The 16,886-nt window shown below is 44.7% G+C and overlaps 1 long non-coding RNA gene across 7 annotated transcripts; it reads right to left on the bottom strand.

Annotated features, from left to right (window-relative positions):
- Nucleotides 1-1,429: 1,429 nt before the first annotated feature.
- LOC144096720 (uncharacterized) lies at nucleotides 1,430-16,533 on the bottom strand. 7 transcript variants are annotated; one of them, XR_013306828.1, is made up of 4 exons: nucleotides 15,862-16,533; nucleotides 12,104-14,966; nucleotides 11,937-12,025; nucleotides 1,430-9,121 (listed from the first exon to the last, which is right to left on the bottom strand). It is a non-coding gene; the product is annotated as an uncharacterized LOC144096720 (long non-coding RNA). The 7 variants fall into 7 exon arrangements; XR_013306823.1 differs by having other exon boundaries at nucleotides 9,206-14,966; XR_013306824.1 differs by having other exon boundaries at nucleotides 11,937-14,966.
- Between the last annotated feature and the right edge of the window lie 353 nt (nucleotides 16,534-16,886).

Below are 16,886 nucleotides of genomic sequence, written 5' to 3'. Positions count from 1 at the left end.
CGGATTAGGGCATTATGTACATTGACTTGGAGTTAATTATTAGACATTCTATTTCTACATTTTTAAAAACGTCGGTAGCCCTTACAGGCTGCCACGTGCTGTGGTTGACCCTTGGTCTAGGATGCCACACCTGGTTGCTGCCGTATTGGCTTGACGTACGAGAAACCTCTGTACATCTCCTTCCTCGCTGGGCAGCGGGTGTTCCCACTGTGTCACGCTTGAATTGTCTTTTTTCAGATCCAACTCTGCATGCGGGCAGGTCCATATTACATGTATGACTGTCGGTTAGCTTGCACCACGGGCATTTGTCAGTGTATTGTGCAGGGCACATCTTTTGGAGCTCATGCAGGTGTGAGCAGGTGCCTGTCTGCAGCCTTCTCTAATCTACCACCTCTTTTGGTTAGTTTTTTGTGCAGGGCTGAGTAGCACTTCCATCAGCCCCTGTAATAATCTAGGATGTCTCAGTATGTCGGAATTGCAGGTTATATGCTTGGCCCACCCCTCAAAATTAACTTCGCCCAAATCGAGAATTGAGTCAACCCGCTTTCACACATCTTGATCGGTTTCACTGTTATATCCTAATCATTTTTTACCTTTGTTTCTTGTAGGCTTTTTTCTTTTGAGAGGGTTTCAATGTGGAGCTGTAGGTTCTCCCGTTTTCTGCAAAGTTCCTACAGTTCCATTGCCATATCTCCACCAAGCCCTGCTCCATAATTGGTTTTAAGGAAGTATATGGGCTGTGCTGTGGGATGAAATAAGGCTAATTGAGTAGCTGATGGGCAACTTCAATACCAGGGCAGGCAAGAAGTAGGCAGGAGACCAAGCAGGGGGAGCGGTCAATATGCACAGTACACAGGCCTCTACCATTTCACCTGCGTTGAAATGTGACCACTGCAGCCAGGGTCAAATTAGTGTCCAGCTGAGCTACTGTGGCTCCATGTTGCTGTAGTAGCTTGTTGGTTGCATTTGCAAGGACTTTTACTTTTCTGCTAATGTGTTGCCATGATCTTGTTTTTTATGTTTGCTTCTATTTCCTCAAATTTGCTCGTTGCAAGCACGGTGCTGCCTTTGTTATTAATGTAGTATGGTGCAGTTTTACATGTGTAAATCTAGTCCATGGAAATAAATGGAAAGTCATCCCCAAAGTCGTGGATTTATGCCTAATGCTTTTTTTTCTTTTGGCAGACTGCAATTTTGCAAGGTTGCATGCTACAGGAAGGCCCCAGTCAATAAGACGGCGAGACCACAATTGCAGGTTTATTAAGCACACTCAAGCACTGTGGTAAGTTTTCACACTCCAGGCACACAGGTCTACTTTTTCAATATTCAGGCTTTTGTAAAGCAGTCATTTAAGGAGCACACGAAGGCACTCTCTCCCCAACAGTATAGGTCGACACATAAAACTGCAATAAAAGTGACAAAAGAAACGTACTAGGGAACAGCAATTTATTCTGTGCGCCAGTGCCCTCCAGTACCATGAACTCTCGTAATGAAGCAGTTCACCCACAGGAATTTTTAGGCTGTTTTCATCCACAGTTGGACAGCAACTTTCACGTATTGCACTTGCAACACATTGAATGCTGAATATTAAAGAAGTTGCTTCCTTGCAGCAGACGAACCACTGCTGATGCCATGCTGCAGGTCTTTGGTGCGCACATGTAAGAGAGCCAAACAAAGACGCACAATTAGTTTAGCTGTAAGAGAGGTTCCTTTCCTTGCAAAACCACAGTGCAAAGACGAATGCACTGGTTATGTATGGGCCCTTTCTATCTCTATCCTTCAAAGCGGGCCTGTATTGCTAACTGCATTTTAATGACAGAGTCACTATTTTCACCTGACTCAGCTTAAAGGGACACCGAGAACAACTCTATTGTTAGCAAAATCCAATATGTGGGCATTTCAAAGAGTTGTTTGTCCAGCAGCAAAAGACTAATTTATTGCAGAGATTTGGATTCTGAGTTCAGAACGATTTTTCCACCTCTCTGACTCAAACTCTTGACTCTCTGATGATGTCACCTACAAAAAGTGACGTGAACCATGACGTAAATGCGGACTCTGTGGTTGTTGACTGAAGCGGGGCTAGCAGCAGCCGAAGTAAAAGCAACCGCTGGCCAGACGTTGAAGGCATCTTTTGTCTCTTCGTTGACACCAGCAGCTGGTATGGATCCCGTTCCCAATAACAAAGTTTTCGCGATAAACTCTGTTAGCTTCGTCCTGCATTTCCCCAAACTTAGCCCCAGAGAGTGCACAATGCTTTTGAGGACTTGGAGAACTGGATTGCCTGGATACAAAGAGTATTGGACACTGACGAGTTGGCAGCAAACAAGCTATTGCCTCGACCTGCAGAGTGCGGTCGTATGTTACTGCCGAGTCTCTCTCTCAACAGTGTCGCTCGAACCTTGGAACCCTCGTGTTCAGTAGATAGATGGATGTCGTTGCATGGGCCGTCCCTAGTGCCGCTAACCATGCGCTCCGTGGAAAGAATCTGAAGGGAGACTTCTTGTGAGCACTGCGCAGGTGCGTTAAGTGGCGGCTGTGATGTGTCTGCACTGCTGATTGACAGGAATATAGTAAAACCTCACTTGCGGGAAGAAACATATTATTCAAACCACCTCATTTTGAGAAATGTAACTGCTGAATTGAGGGAAAAAAACATTTATTGACAATTTCACTTTATAAAAATGCCGATTGGCATTTCTTGGCACAAGAGCTGAACAGATCCTATTCCAGAGCTCTCTGAATTCAGTCTGCGTTCGCGCTTTCTTTAGCGCGGAAGGAAATTCGTAATGCGTACGGTCCGTCAATGGCAGTGACGAAAGTAACCAAAATCTCTGCCTTGCAATTTTCGGATGCTTCACCCCTTCGCTCCCCAGTACTGTGGAAAAGCCACTATGGCAGCTAATTGTCGCAGTGCTGCTTTTTAAGCTGCATGTCCCAGACCCGGCCAATTCATATACAAGTTCATCGCTGTAGTTGATAGAAGCTTCGCCTCGTTTCCCTTATGCACCGCAAAGAAACCTCAGCGTTTCCCCTCTTCATATTGGGACCCTGCAGAAATACCCATTGCGAACTAGCACGCAGTTTTTATTTTTTGTTCTTGATGGCGGCGGTGGTGCTTCGCCTCGTCGCATTGAGACACCGCAAAGAAGCCACCACAGTGTGTGACTGCCGCAAAAACACGTCATGTGCCCTCTCATTCGGCCCACTTGTATGTTTGCACATGTGCGCTTGGTCAATAAACGTATTATACGACCACAATTTGTCAAAATGTTTAAGCGTAGTAGCCGGGAAATCGCGTTTTTGGGGACATATTAACCGGAAAAAATAAGACAATTATGTCCATGAGTTTGAGTGTACGAACCGGGAATGTATCAACGAGGTTCTACTGTACTGACAAACTTCGTCTGAGGAACACTTGGAAAGCGTTTGGGTTAACTGCTGCTCCATACTTGTAAATCATGGCACATCAAAAATGAAACCACAGACACGAATCGCCAGACCAAGGATACTGAAACGATCTGCCTGCCTCTGGCGCCACCAAGTAAAAGCTGTCTTTAACTTGCAAAATTCAGATGCTGCCTTTTTCACTCTTCGTTGTGTGATGAAAGTGCACTAGCATTTGGAAATGACGCTTGCTTAAATACTCAGATGCGTAACCTTCATGGGCAGTTGTCAGCTTCATAGATAGTGTTATTTTGGCTTTGTCTTCTCACCTGCACTTGCGAAGTTGGCCTGTAGCAACGATACCTATATTTCAGTTCCAGCTTTTTTCTACGTTCCAAGAGGTGTTTTTTCAGCGAGACTGGTCTTTTTGTGATTAGGAGCTGGCATTCTATCAATACTAGCCAACTTAAAATTCTCCTCTGCATCCCACAAGACAACTTTTCCAGAAAAAACAGCAGATAAGAATAGAATATTACAGCACGATAAAACTTTAAAAAATCGCACTTAGTAACAATGGGCCATGGTCTGCAGCATCTTGCATTGCTCCGCTGACGAATCAACAGTCAAGAAAATTAGCTTTTTAAAGTCTCACTATCTCAAACCACAGGCAGCAAAATTCGTGACATTGTAATTTCGGCTTGCAATTTAGCCTTGTATTGCTCGAAGAACGGACTACTTTTTCATCGAGTACGAATTCCGTGTGACGGCCCTGAAAGTGGGCCCTAATAAAAGTGTTAAAACAGATTGAATTTTTAATTTTGCTAAATATACATGCAAGGCTAGCAGTGAAACTTTAAAATAGTTCAATAAGAGGGAAATAACTGTTCATGTACATAAAGGTGAGGTGTGTAATTACCAATGGTCAAGTATGTTGGAATGACTGTAAAAAAAAACTGCCTTTATGCAGGCATCTTTTTGGAACTGCAGCATAAAAAAGTTACTTATTCTAGTTCATTGCACAGGTAAATATATAGGAGAAATAAGTAGCAAAAAAGGTTTTTCAAGAAAAACAGGTAAAATGATTTGAAACATCTATGAATGCATAAAGCAGTCGAGAGGGTTACTATCTGCCAAATCCATACGCTGACAGGAAGATTTCCAGTTATAGTCCCATGTGAGGCAAGCCTTCAATGTTTACACATATAACTTGATCCCATTGTGGTTCAAGAATTCTAGCATCCTTCCCTTGCTGTTGTTGAGATGACACATGGCACCATAGAAACCAAACCTCAGTGTTGGTAGGATGTAAGCTGAAAAAGTAAATGTCACAAAAATCTTCCATTTATTTTCCTGTGTATCAAACTGAAACATTTAGCTTTGGTTTCGCGAGACACTTTTAATGCTCCAACTTTGCCTTCATGTTTGGAACGGTGTAATGGGAACATGATTTCTGAATGATTTGCAAGAAAAATTAATATTTCAATGAAGTTTGAAAAATTCTTTTCCAAAAATGTGATGGGGCCCTTCTACCCTTGGGTGTACAATGCAATAGCATTAGAGATCCCTCCCGTGCTTTTCTTTCCTAGGTTTTTGCTCACAAGCCCAAATGGCGTTACGTTACTGTGTGACATGCAGGAGTGTTGCAGAAGCAGTTCCGTAGTGCCACCTGGCATGGTAGGCAGGTTATGAGGACGCCGCATGATCATGTGACCTCTAATGACCAATTAATTTTCGCCCCCCACAGTAGGCAAGTTGCGATAACAAATTCACGCGATCTCACTCGACCAATCTGTAATTAGATTGCGATGTCACAAGGTCACGTGACCTGTCTCTACCAACCAGGGATTTTTATGACAGAGAGATGCCACTTTTTCTGAAGAAATTGCACCTTTAAGGCTATTGCAATAATATGCAGTTTTCAAAGCAACCTCATAACATAAACTTTTAAGGCCAAAAATGAATGCACATGTTCCTACCACCAGCTGATTTCTGAAAGTAAACTGCAGGGTTTGAAAAGTTTCTTGAGATTAGACTACACCGCCATTCACTTTCAGCAGGGTTCTTTATGTGTGTGCGAATTATGAGCTTGAATAGAGTGGCTGGGAAAACTTTGAAATGCAAATTTTGCAGCAGTGGATGAGTCTGTTGCAGAACCATCACCAACAAAGCCAGAATGGTCCATAAATTAAATTTTTACCATGAATGAAAAAAATCGGCAATGAGCAAAACTTGTCAAGACTATGGTAGAAATGAAAACATCTTGGGTCCAATTTCAATTCCGCGTTAAAAATCGCATGAAATAAAATAATCTGCAGTGAAACCTTGTCAATAGTGTATCAGACTTTGTGACCGCTTAGCAAAACACTGGCATAGAGGCAACAAATTTTTGGGCGCATGTTTTTTTCATTTGGAACGATGCTATGTAAATAAAATTGTATATACGAGGACATGGCATTTGCTTAAGCCTGCTGATAATTTACGATTTTTTCCTCATGCCGTTTCGATGTGAACGCTGCATAGCAGCAGTGACATACGCACATACATGATGTGTCCAGTTCACCGAAGGCATGCAAAAAATAATCGTACAACTATTGGGTAGGCTTGCATAACAGTTGATGTGAGGTGAAACGAATAAAGCAGTGACTATACTGCAGTTTTTTTCATGCCTTGCGCAACCTGACCGCCTTGTGTACATCACAGCGGTCGTTTAGCACTTGAAACCAGAAAAGCGAAAAAAAGGCAGTTATAAATTATGCATCGCTTGTTGGCGCAGTCCGTCTGCATGGCCATTTTTCAGTGTGCTGCGCATCATTCGAAAGTGAGAAAACAACTCAAATTTAGTTCTGTACTCTTTCAACACCATGTGTTTTCAGTTGGAACTCTGTTCTAGCAGATTTCTCAGGAATCGGGTTAAGCCTCATTTCTTCCCAAAACTGCAGCTTCTGGAAAATATAACTTGCCACAACACAACGCCAAGAGCACTGCACGGGTATTAGTGGATGCCTTGTACTTGTTATAGAACTGCATTTTTAGCGCATGGTGCAACCTGAAGGTAAGTTCGAACAGTACATTTTCAAAGCGAGAGGCCTAGACAAGGTAGTGTCCAGCGTCATTGTATGACCACTACCAATGCTAATGACATGTTGAGCCAAAAGCTGGAACAAAGGAGCCAAAGGAAGAGGAAAGGCCAGCAGGGTCTCCGTGGCTTCTGCATTTCCTGCAGCATTGAATAAAGGTTTAACAAAACAAAAGCAAGCAGTGTACTGTGCATCCTCTCGTTTGTTGCTAGGAAAGAAAAACATGCACTAGATAGAGGTAATTTATCATTGTTGGTAACAACACAACATTCCTAGCTATAAAACTTGAATAGCCTGCTCTGTACCTAAGTTTGAACATTAAGTTTGAACATTCCATGTTCAAACTTACGTAATGCCTCAATAGAGGCCTTTAAGGGTAAAATAATGATGAGGACCTAATTTTTTTATCCTCCGAATTCTGGGCGGGGGGGGATACGAAAACAAAGGGCCACCATTTTGCTGGATGTCCAAGGGACAGGGCGGACACGGGTGGATGAACTGCGACGTGTCGCTGGCATTGCATCGAAGGAATCGGTGTAAGGGAGGCAAGTGGTAGTAGGAACAGAGAGGACCACAGGAAGACACCGGTGCACTCCTGTCAACAGCCCCAGGAACTTGGCAGCAGCAGGAAAAGCCATAGCCAGGACCCGTCGACGACATCCTGAAACGCCGTAGGCTTAAAGGGGCTCCGAATAAAGTTTTGGCATGCCTACGATGTTAAAGGGCGCTGGTCACAAATATCCTCCGGCTAGAATTTTTTTAATGCGTTTTGTGGAAGCTGAGTTATCTGTAGACAAAATTTGAATTTACGCATCTTTGCTCCTTTCTCTCGTCACTTTTTGACCGCTGAAATGTTGGCACGCCTCTGTCGGTCCCACCCACTCGGTGGGAGAGGGGGCGGAGATTCCGACCGCGGCCACGGGAGGTGCGTGACGTCATGGCAAACCAATAAAAGACATTTGCTGCTGACGTAACGAGCTTGGGTTCCGGGCGAACACGCGGCACCGTAGGTCGCCGCGAATTTTAAATATATTGTAAATGATTGGTCCGCTTTTGAAGTACTGTACGCGGCATGAACACTCGGTGGCCTGTACTCTACATAATGCAAGGCGCTATTATAAGCAAGCTCAAATACGCTTTTCAGGAACCTTTTAATGCAGCCAATCCAAGGGAGCCTCTTGGCAGCACGATCCCTCTGCCCATCGGTCCACAGGCAGAGGCTCTTTCATTTTTATTCCTTTTCATTCCTCACCATAATTTATGTCCATCGGCTGCCACCTCTACGACTGAATGGGGCGCAGTAGGCTTGCATCGGTGGTTCAAGGGAGGTCCACGACAGCACGGACCTAGTGTCCGATGGCTGCCACCTCCATGATTGGGTCACCCGACCTCCGCTGCGCTGTCTCCCTTCACAGCTCGGCGACACCACGGGTTCCCGAGAATCCGCAGGGACATTCCCGCAGGGGGATGATGGTGAACAGTGCTTCACCATGGACCCGAGCACCCGCGCTTCGCCGTGCGTGGCATCGCCGTGTCCGGGGAAAAGGGGTTCCTGGTGGTTGAGCCGATGCCGAGTGTTTGGACCTGTAAGGCCCCTCGGCGAAGGCAATACGCCACTTTGGCCCCAGCTTCCTGTAGACGGCACCTCCGGCCTGACCCGACTGGGGGAAATCTGTAGTTGCCTTTTCCTATCCTCTCCTCTATCTTTTACTTTCCTACCCCTTTCGCACAACTATCCTTCCTCCTACTCACTTCTTCGTTTTTCCTGGCAGCTAGGGTTAAACCTTGTGTGACCAACTACCGTGAGTTGCGCCATATTTGATTATAGTTAAGGTGTACAGGTGGCGTGGGCAGGCCTTCCTTGCAAATTCCTGTCTCGTCGCTTAGTTGGGCTCCATGGTGGGTGACTGGCACCATGACCGAAAAACTTAATTTTTTGTGGCTCCCCCACTTTAAAAACAAGATCGCTTTCTCAAAAGAGGACACAACGAGGAAGACGACTTCTTTCAAAAAAGAAGAGTAACTTTTCCAAAATATCACGTGATCCACAGTGAAGAAGAAGATAAGCAGGCAAGAATAATGTCCCCCTTCCTTGTGTCAATCTGCTTGACAGAAACATTAGGCATTGGCTATAAGCTCTCAAAAATGGCCAGCGGCGATTTATTGCTTGAACTGTGCGACAATGTCCAACACTTTAAGTTCTCCAACCTAACGTCCATAGCGGAAATCCCTGTCTCCGTGACTTCTCATCGCTCACTTAACACTGCCCGAGGCGTAATATCCGAAAATGATTTTGTTCACATCACCGAAAAAGAAATGCCCGAAGGGCCCACCGACCAAGACGTCATAGATGTCCACCGAATCAAAATCCAGGACAATAAGGAAATAGACACCAAACACTTAATCCTTACGTTCAACACCAGCACATTGCCCGACACAAATGACGTGGGATATTTGAAAGTTAATGTAAGACCATACATACCCAACCCTCGCAGATGTTTCAATTGTCAAAGGTTCGGCCATGGCTCACAGAGTTGCCACGGTCGCAAAACTTGCGCAAAATGTGCTTCGAATGATCACCAGTCTGATGGATGTGACGCAGCCCCGCACTGTGCAAACTGTGAAGGAGACCATGCTGCATACTCCAGGGCGTGTCTGTCCTGGAAGAAAGAAAAAGAGATAATCACCATAAAAACAAAGAAAAACATTTCATCTAAAGAAGCGAGAAGGCGTTTTGCACTTACAAACACATTCTTTTTTACAGCAAAACAAAACTTCGCTGATGTGGTGCGCAGGGGCGTAGCACCACACAGCAGTCCGGCACCTGCCAAGGCCGCTTTCACAGAGCCTATGGCAGGGCCATCGACGCCCCAGGCCGGGTCAGCGGAAGCTGCCCTGTCATTGCGAAAGCAGGGAGAGCCGGTCCATGGGTCGGCATCCCGCAGGACTTCCCTTGTCAGGGGAGGCCTGAAACTAACACAACCGCAGCTGCGTGGTCCTCCAGCAGTTCTGGCAAGGTGATGGATATAACTCCCAGTCCGCCTGCTTTGCAGCGGCGGAACAGCTCTCTTGAGCGAAAAAAAGACAGGCCCCTCATAATGGGCCCATATCTAAGTAAATCCCCTTTCATTTCCTCTCAAAAACACAAACATGCCTTTTTTGAATTCAGTGGAATTGTAGGGGAATGCGGAATTACAGTGACATAACACATATTTTAGGGTGAAAGTTACCCATAGTTTTATGTTTTCAGGAGACCAATCTTGGTCCACAACATGTGCATATCCTGAAACATTATCAACTTTTAGACGCGATCGAGAGCAGGCAAATCGACTCGTGGGAGACGTCGCGATTGTCGTTCAAAGCGGCGTCCCTGCTCAAGAGATCAAGCTCATTACAAAACTTGAAGCGGTTGCAGTCAGCATCATCACCTATAAAACACTAACAATCTGTTCAGTATACATTCCTCCACAATTTGCATTAAATGCCCATGATCTACAAGAACTGATAGATGAACTTCCAGAGCCATATCTGGTAGTTGGGGATTTTAACGCCTACTCCCCTTTTTGGGGAAGCGAGCGCTGCGACTCTAGGGGGCAAACCATCCAAGATTTTATTCTCAGAAACAATATGTCTTTTAAACACGGAAAAGGCCACACACTGCTCTCCAACATCAGGCACTGTGAGCTGGTTAGTTTGTGTTTTAGTTCTCTACCTGTTTTTAACGATTTTAAATGGGACGTTACTGACAACCCATATGGCAGCGATCACCTTCCTGTATTAATAGTTTGACATCAGCACTAGAAATCATCCCAACTAAACCGCGACATTGGAAGCTGCATTTAGCAGACTGAGAAATTTGAGCACAGGCCAATTTAGAAAATATAGCTTTAGAAAACCTCAGCATCAACGAAATGTTCCCGAATTGCATAATTACTGCCGTACACTTAGCTGTTCCTCAGTCTTCAGGAGTGGTGCGGCAAAAACACAGTGTGGTGCACAAAGGAATGCAAGGAAGCAAAAAGCAACAAAATAGACCTTGGGGCAAATTTCGCAGATACCCTACACATAGAACCTCAAGCTCAGTACGTCAGTCACAGTGCTGAGAAAGCCTCATGGCAGAGTTACATTTCATCTGTAAGCTGTCAAATAACAAAAAAAAATAAGATTAACATTTGTCCTTGAACCCCGCGAACTTGATGCCCATCAATGCGGTTATAAAAAGGGATGCTCAACAACAGACCATTTAGTTCGCCTCGAAAACGATAAGAGAAGCTTTTATACACAAACAGCACTGTTTTGCCGTTTTCTTTGATATGGAGCAAGCGTATGATACAACCTGAAAGTTTGGTATCGTCCGCGACCTTGGCGACCTAGGTATCCGCGGTAGGATGTTAAACTGACTTCCTTTCCGACCGCTCATTTCAAGTACGCCTGGGATCAACTCTGTTCAGGAGCTTCGTTCAAGAGAATGGGGTTCCACAGGGATGTATTTTAAGCACAACATTGTTTAGCATGAATGCCATAAGTAAAATAATCCCAAAGTCCATCCTGTATTGAGTGTACGTTGATGATCTTCAAATAGCTTGCACATCCTCAAACGTAGCAACATGCGAGAGACAAATACAGTTGACAATGAATAAACTAGTGACATGGGCAGATCACTACGGTTTCCAGTTTTCCACACAGAAAACAGTAGCCATCCTTTTCTCGCTTAAACGAAGCATACAAGCTGACCCTTTTATACACCTGAACGGAACACAGATACCTGTCAAAAAAGAGCACAAATTTCTGGGTACAACTTTTGACAAAAAACTCAATTTCCTGCCTCATATAAACGCACTGAAAAAGAAAGCCTCCGGATCCCTAAATATACTCAAAGTACTGTCACGTAAACATTGGGGTGCTGACAGGACGTCTTTTACAAATTTATCGCTGCATGGTACGCTCCACCTTAGACTACGGATGTATAATTTATGGGTCAGCGAGGCCTTCATACCTGAAACGACTAGATCCAATACATAATTTAGGTTTGCATCTTTACTCTGGTGCTTACAGAACGTCAAACATAACTAGTCTTCATGTAGAAATCAACAAACCATCGCTTACAGATAGAAGCACCATGCTCACATGCTCATACATTTTAAACATCCGTTCACTGCCCAAACACCTATGTTGCCCAATAGCCGCAAAGTGCCCATCTAGAACACTGTTTCACAAGAAACCGCTCGCTATCAGGCCACTCATTCTGCGTATTGAAGAGATGTGCCAAAACCTCTGCGTACTAGATACATTACCTAACATTGCTAGGAGACGAGATCCACTGCCTGCATGGTACAATTTTCCTGCAATCTGTGATCTCACTCTTACACAGTTTCATAAGAAACAAACTCCGCAACAACATATAGTACAAGAATTCCTTGCACTGGAAGAAAAGTACAGTAGTTTTATACAGATGGTTCAAAAACGGACGTTTACTTAGGAAGCGCAGTGGTCCGAGGGAAGTCTGAGAAAACAGTACGACTTCCACAGTGCTCATCCATCTTCACTGCAGAATGTTACGCAGTCTGTGTGGCCATAGAAAAAATAGAAAACGAAAACCTTACCAACAGTATTCTTTACACAGACTTCCTCAGTATACTTACAGCTTTTCACTCTAGAAATGCAGTCACTCCGCTTCTTGGTGACATCATGCACAAGATAGCCGCAGCTCGAGGACAAAACAAAGTTCTGCTGGGTTCCCAGTCATATCGGAATAAGAGGCAACGAGAGGGCAGTTACTGCACTGCTAAAGCTCGTGGGAAGGAAATAAAAAAAGTAAATATACCTTTTAAGCATTGCATAAACTTGGCACAGCGTAAATTAAGAGAAAAATGGCAGTCGGAATGGAACGGCGAAGTGAATAATAAACTACACTTGGTGAAGCCAGTTTTAGGTGAATTTAAATCGTGTGCACCAGGAACGTTTTAAGGAAGTGATTTTATGCCGTCTCCGGATAGGTCACACGCACCTTACGCATAACTTCCTGCTAACAAAGCAAGGCAAACCTATTTGCGAATGTGGAGATGATCTTACGGTCAATCGCATTTTATTTTGATGTGTGCAACTGGAAACACTGAAAAAAAAAGTATTTAACTCAGTTTTATAATGAATGCATTCCTTTTCATCCAGCACTGCTCTTAGATGATAATGCCATTGTTAACATACATTGTTTTTAGCGTTTTAAAAGAAGCAGCGGTGCTTGAAAAACTAAATCTTGAACCACTGGTTTGCTTTAATACATGATGCACCTCAGCCGCTTTCTCATTCCTGAGAAGGCTGAGGCTTTTTATTTCAGATTCAGACCATTTTATTTCCTTTCAGTTGAAAGTGGAAGACGAGGCAAAAGGCATGGAGCCTGACAAGGCCTCGATTCCCATCTTTAGTTCGGAGCAGTCAAAATTTCAATACATTTGCAGGGATTTCTCCTGATGAAACGGTGTACACATAGGCATAAAATAAAAAGTACATATGAACACAAAATGCTGGAAACTGTGTGCTCGCAGAGGTGCGCTTCCTTTTGGGCCAATAATCTGGCTGCTTTTCCAGATTTTTGTTTGTAGCAGTGCACTTTGCTGCAGATGGCTGCTTATCCGGAAATTGCTTTAGCGCCTGTCTTATCTCATGGACTTTCTTTATCATGAACTCTTCTTAAGCTGCATCGCCTGATTGCTTGTTCGCTAAGTCTTGTAAAGCAGCTCCAAGCAAAGTACGGATGTTTTCAATACCACGAATTTGCGGCTCAGGGATTGCATCAGCCTGGATGCTGTCGAGAAGTGCCTGGGGCTCATCTAGAGCGAATGAATCATTTTCGGTTGAAGTCGAAGGAAGAGCTGCGCCTTTTTCAGTCGATCCCTGAGTGCTTGAATTGTTTTTTTCACGCTCCCATTGAGCAACTGCATGCATATGCTTGCACAAACTCAAGTGCTGCTTGTAATCCAAGAATACACATTGCAAGGTGTGGATACATATGTTGCATTGTTTGCAACTGTAGCTGCACCCTTATCATGGTATGCTGCCCTTTACTACAGTGTGCTTAAACTCTTGCAAAGATTGCGACTTCACCAGCCACCATCCATCAGGTGATTCACTCGCGCCAGATTGAGCGAGCTCGGCACCTGTGCAGTGTTTCTTATAGCAGTCTGCTGTCCGGTGGCTTGCCATGGGCCTCACATGTGAAATGAGCTGCTTGATGAGCCGATCATTCGTAAATTCCAGTAAAGTATGCAGCAATTTGTCCAGGCGCTGGCATTGCTTTCTTCGCAAATAAACAGCCTTTAGTTCATTGTGCATAGACTCTATGTGATTGTTTGTCGTGAGGCCAGTACCTTGCCTATAGCAATGCGCCCACTGCTTATGACGCTTCGCATAAGACTTTTCGAAATACTCCACAAACTCTTTGCACTCCCCCACAGACTTAGCCGCCAGAAATTTTTGAAGAGCCTGAAATTCTGGTACGCTTGGGCAAGCCATCAAAGTGTGCAGAGTGTCTGACCAGTTTTTTATTTTCATCGCCACTAACTTTGCTAAGTTTGGAGGTCCAACTGCGTCTTACGTGCCAGGTGCAGAGCAAGCGTCTCTGAGGAATCCCCATTACCTTTTGCCAAGCATTGCAATATGCTGCTGCATCGTCAGACATGAAGGCCTCACAGCAAAGTGCCTGACCAATACTATCTTTTATTGCCTGAAAAAACCGAACCATAGTTTCCTCCGATGTGCTTTGAGAGAGGAGATAAGCACAAGGTATGCCTGACCAGTCAGCCGCAATTACGAGCACTGTCATGAGCAGAAGCCCATAAGAATTCGTACCATGCGTTGTGTCAACACATACAGCCTTGGTGCCATAGTGCAGAAGCATTTCCCTTTGAGTGCAAGTCATAAGGGCCATGTTAAACTCCTTGATGTCTTTTCCTGAGAGCAACTCGTTATCAGCATACAACAGAGCCGAATCTGTGCTTTCCTTTAGATCATGGATCCACATCTGCATACTGACAGTCATCGGGGGATCTCTTTGCTCCTCATTTCCAATTTGGTACTTGTACTTTATATTATATATATCTTTCGTAGTCAAAGTATGGAGCCTGTCCAATGCAACTTCAGCAAATGAGTGTGCATCTGCAAGAATCCTTCTAATGGGGACTCCTATACCGAGCTTTTGTGCTATGGCAGCCACTTCAGTGGCGGACAAGCGCAGGTGTGTCACACTCTTCTCATGGCCATAGTGCTCGGCCTGGTACTCAACGGTTACCTTTTCACCATCCTAAGTGACAACCATACCAGCAAAACAATGTTTGTTGCATTTCACACCACCCACTGCCTTTGGCTTCCGTTTACCTTGTCCAGACTGAATAGCTACTCCGGTACGGTGGCACTCTAGGTACCTCTTTGTCGCTCCAGAGGACAAACGCGTCACCCCTCTTTTTGCGATGAAGTGCGCTTGCTCCTTCCTTTCAGTTTTTTCCTTCCAGGCTTGAAATTCAGCAAAAAGAAAAAAAAATTATATATTTATGCAGAGACCACACAATGAGTGCATTTGATCTGCTATGTTCACAACCATTTACATGACATTCTTCAAGCCTTAAGGCAGCCAGCTGTAGGCTTTGACCAAAAAGCGGAAGTTAATCACTCTCTACACGACACAGCTACTAAATGACTGCTCAGACTACTTTGAAGACAGCACATCGCCACGATGGCTCGATAGTTATGGTGCTTGGCTGCTGACCCGAAGGACGCGGGTTCAATCCCAGCCGCGGCTGTCACATTTTCTAGAGGCCAGTCTACTGTGTCCGACATCAGTGCACGTCAAAGGACCCCAGAGTGTCCCTCATAGTCCGAGTCACTTTGAGATGGTAAACCTCCATGAACGTAAAACCCAAAACACTACCAACACTTACACTTCACTACTGTCGCCAGCCTAAGCTTTAAAAACGGCTCAGTGCACTTTTTAAAGCAGGCGTCATGCATTTTACAAATCCAGCAACCTGTAAATAGCCTACGAAAGATCAACACTAATCCTGAAAGGGCACATTATTACGGTATACCACCTACCGCTGTGTAAAAATCTTGAAGATTACCATGCCCAGTCTGCAATGTGTTTACACTGCATGCATTTATTTCAATTTCACTTGTCTTTCATTTCATGCACCAGAAAGACCGCTTCCGATATAAGGTGAAAAGTGGGGCTAGTTGATGCATGATATACTGGTGACAACAGCATCTAGAGGATGGAGGATAAGAGACACAGCACGCGCTCTGCACAACACAGCACGAGGGCTTCAGACAAACCTTCCCTGTACACAAGCTAACATATTCCTTCATGCGTGCATGCACAAACAAAACCTAAGAACATGTGATTCTTTCTCACCTGCAATGGAAGAGAACTGAACCGTGCTGCGTCTCGCCATAAAGCCACGCTCCTGCTCGTGGTGCTGCAACAGTTCACGACGGTGGAGAAAAGCATTACAACAGAGGTCACATGCGAAAGTTTTCTCACGAGCTGATGAGCTCACAGCTTCGGGGTGCTTATTTCGCACATGCCTACTTTGGGATTTCAGAAAAGCAAATTCAGCTTTGCACACAGGGCACAGATACTTATCTCGCGCTGGTGACTCAGCAGGTGGTGAATTTGGTCCTTCCATTCCAATGAGGCCACGAGACGGCAGGCACAATGCTCACAGCACTGAAAAAACTTTAAACAAAGGACGCGCAACTGCACTGACAACAAAACGTAAAACAAAGGGCGCGCAACTGCACTGAAAACGAAGCGTAAAACAAAAGACGCGCTACAGCGCGCGCGCGCTACTGCGCGAACTCGCGAGTGGACAAGAGCACTGAAAACAAGACAACAAAGTACGCGCAACTGCGCAAACTGGCGAGTATAGAACGAGAAAATGTGACCCAAACGCAATTGGCGTAACAACTATCAAAGAATCCCGGTGCACCTCAAGCGCAATTAACGGCGACGTCCTAGCCCATTGTCCTAACCTAGGCGAGGTAAGTAACCTGACCGCGTAACGGCAGTCGGCGTGTCTCTGCGGTCCGACAGATTCAAATCTGTGGCTTCTGTTGCTTCTGTGCCTGCGAAATGAAAGTAGTCACGTGATTGGACACAACTAATAACAATGTACCAACAAATTCAATTCACATAGAAACAGAACATAAAAAATGTGTTTATAAAATTCATAGGCTTTGTACAGCAATCATATCCAAAGTTTTTATTTAAATGAGAAACAAAAACAAACAAATGTTGCTAGGGACAGAGAATTCTAGGGAGGAACCAGAGCTAGGGACTGCTGGGGACGGACTGAAGTAAACACAAAGAAAAAGGCCGGTTCCGGGCTCTGTCTAGACGCTTCGCATCGAGGCACCCTAATCGCTTCTAGGGTGCCT

Source organism: Amblyomma americanum, chromosome 7 (genome assembly GCF_052857255.1).
Source record: "Amblyomma americanum isolate KBUSLIRL-KWMA chromosome 7, ASM5285725v1, whole genome shotgun sequence".
NCBI lineage: Eukaryota > Metazoa > Arthropoda > Arachnida > Ixodida > Ixodidae > Amblyomma > Amblyomma americanum.
The sequence above is the reverse complement of the archived record's forward strand: the minus strand, read 5'-3'. Positions and strand labels throughout refer to the sequence as shown.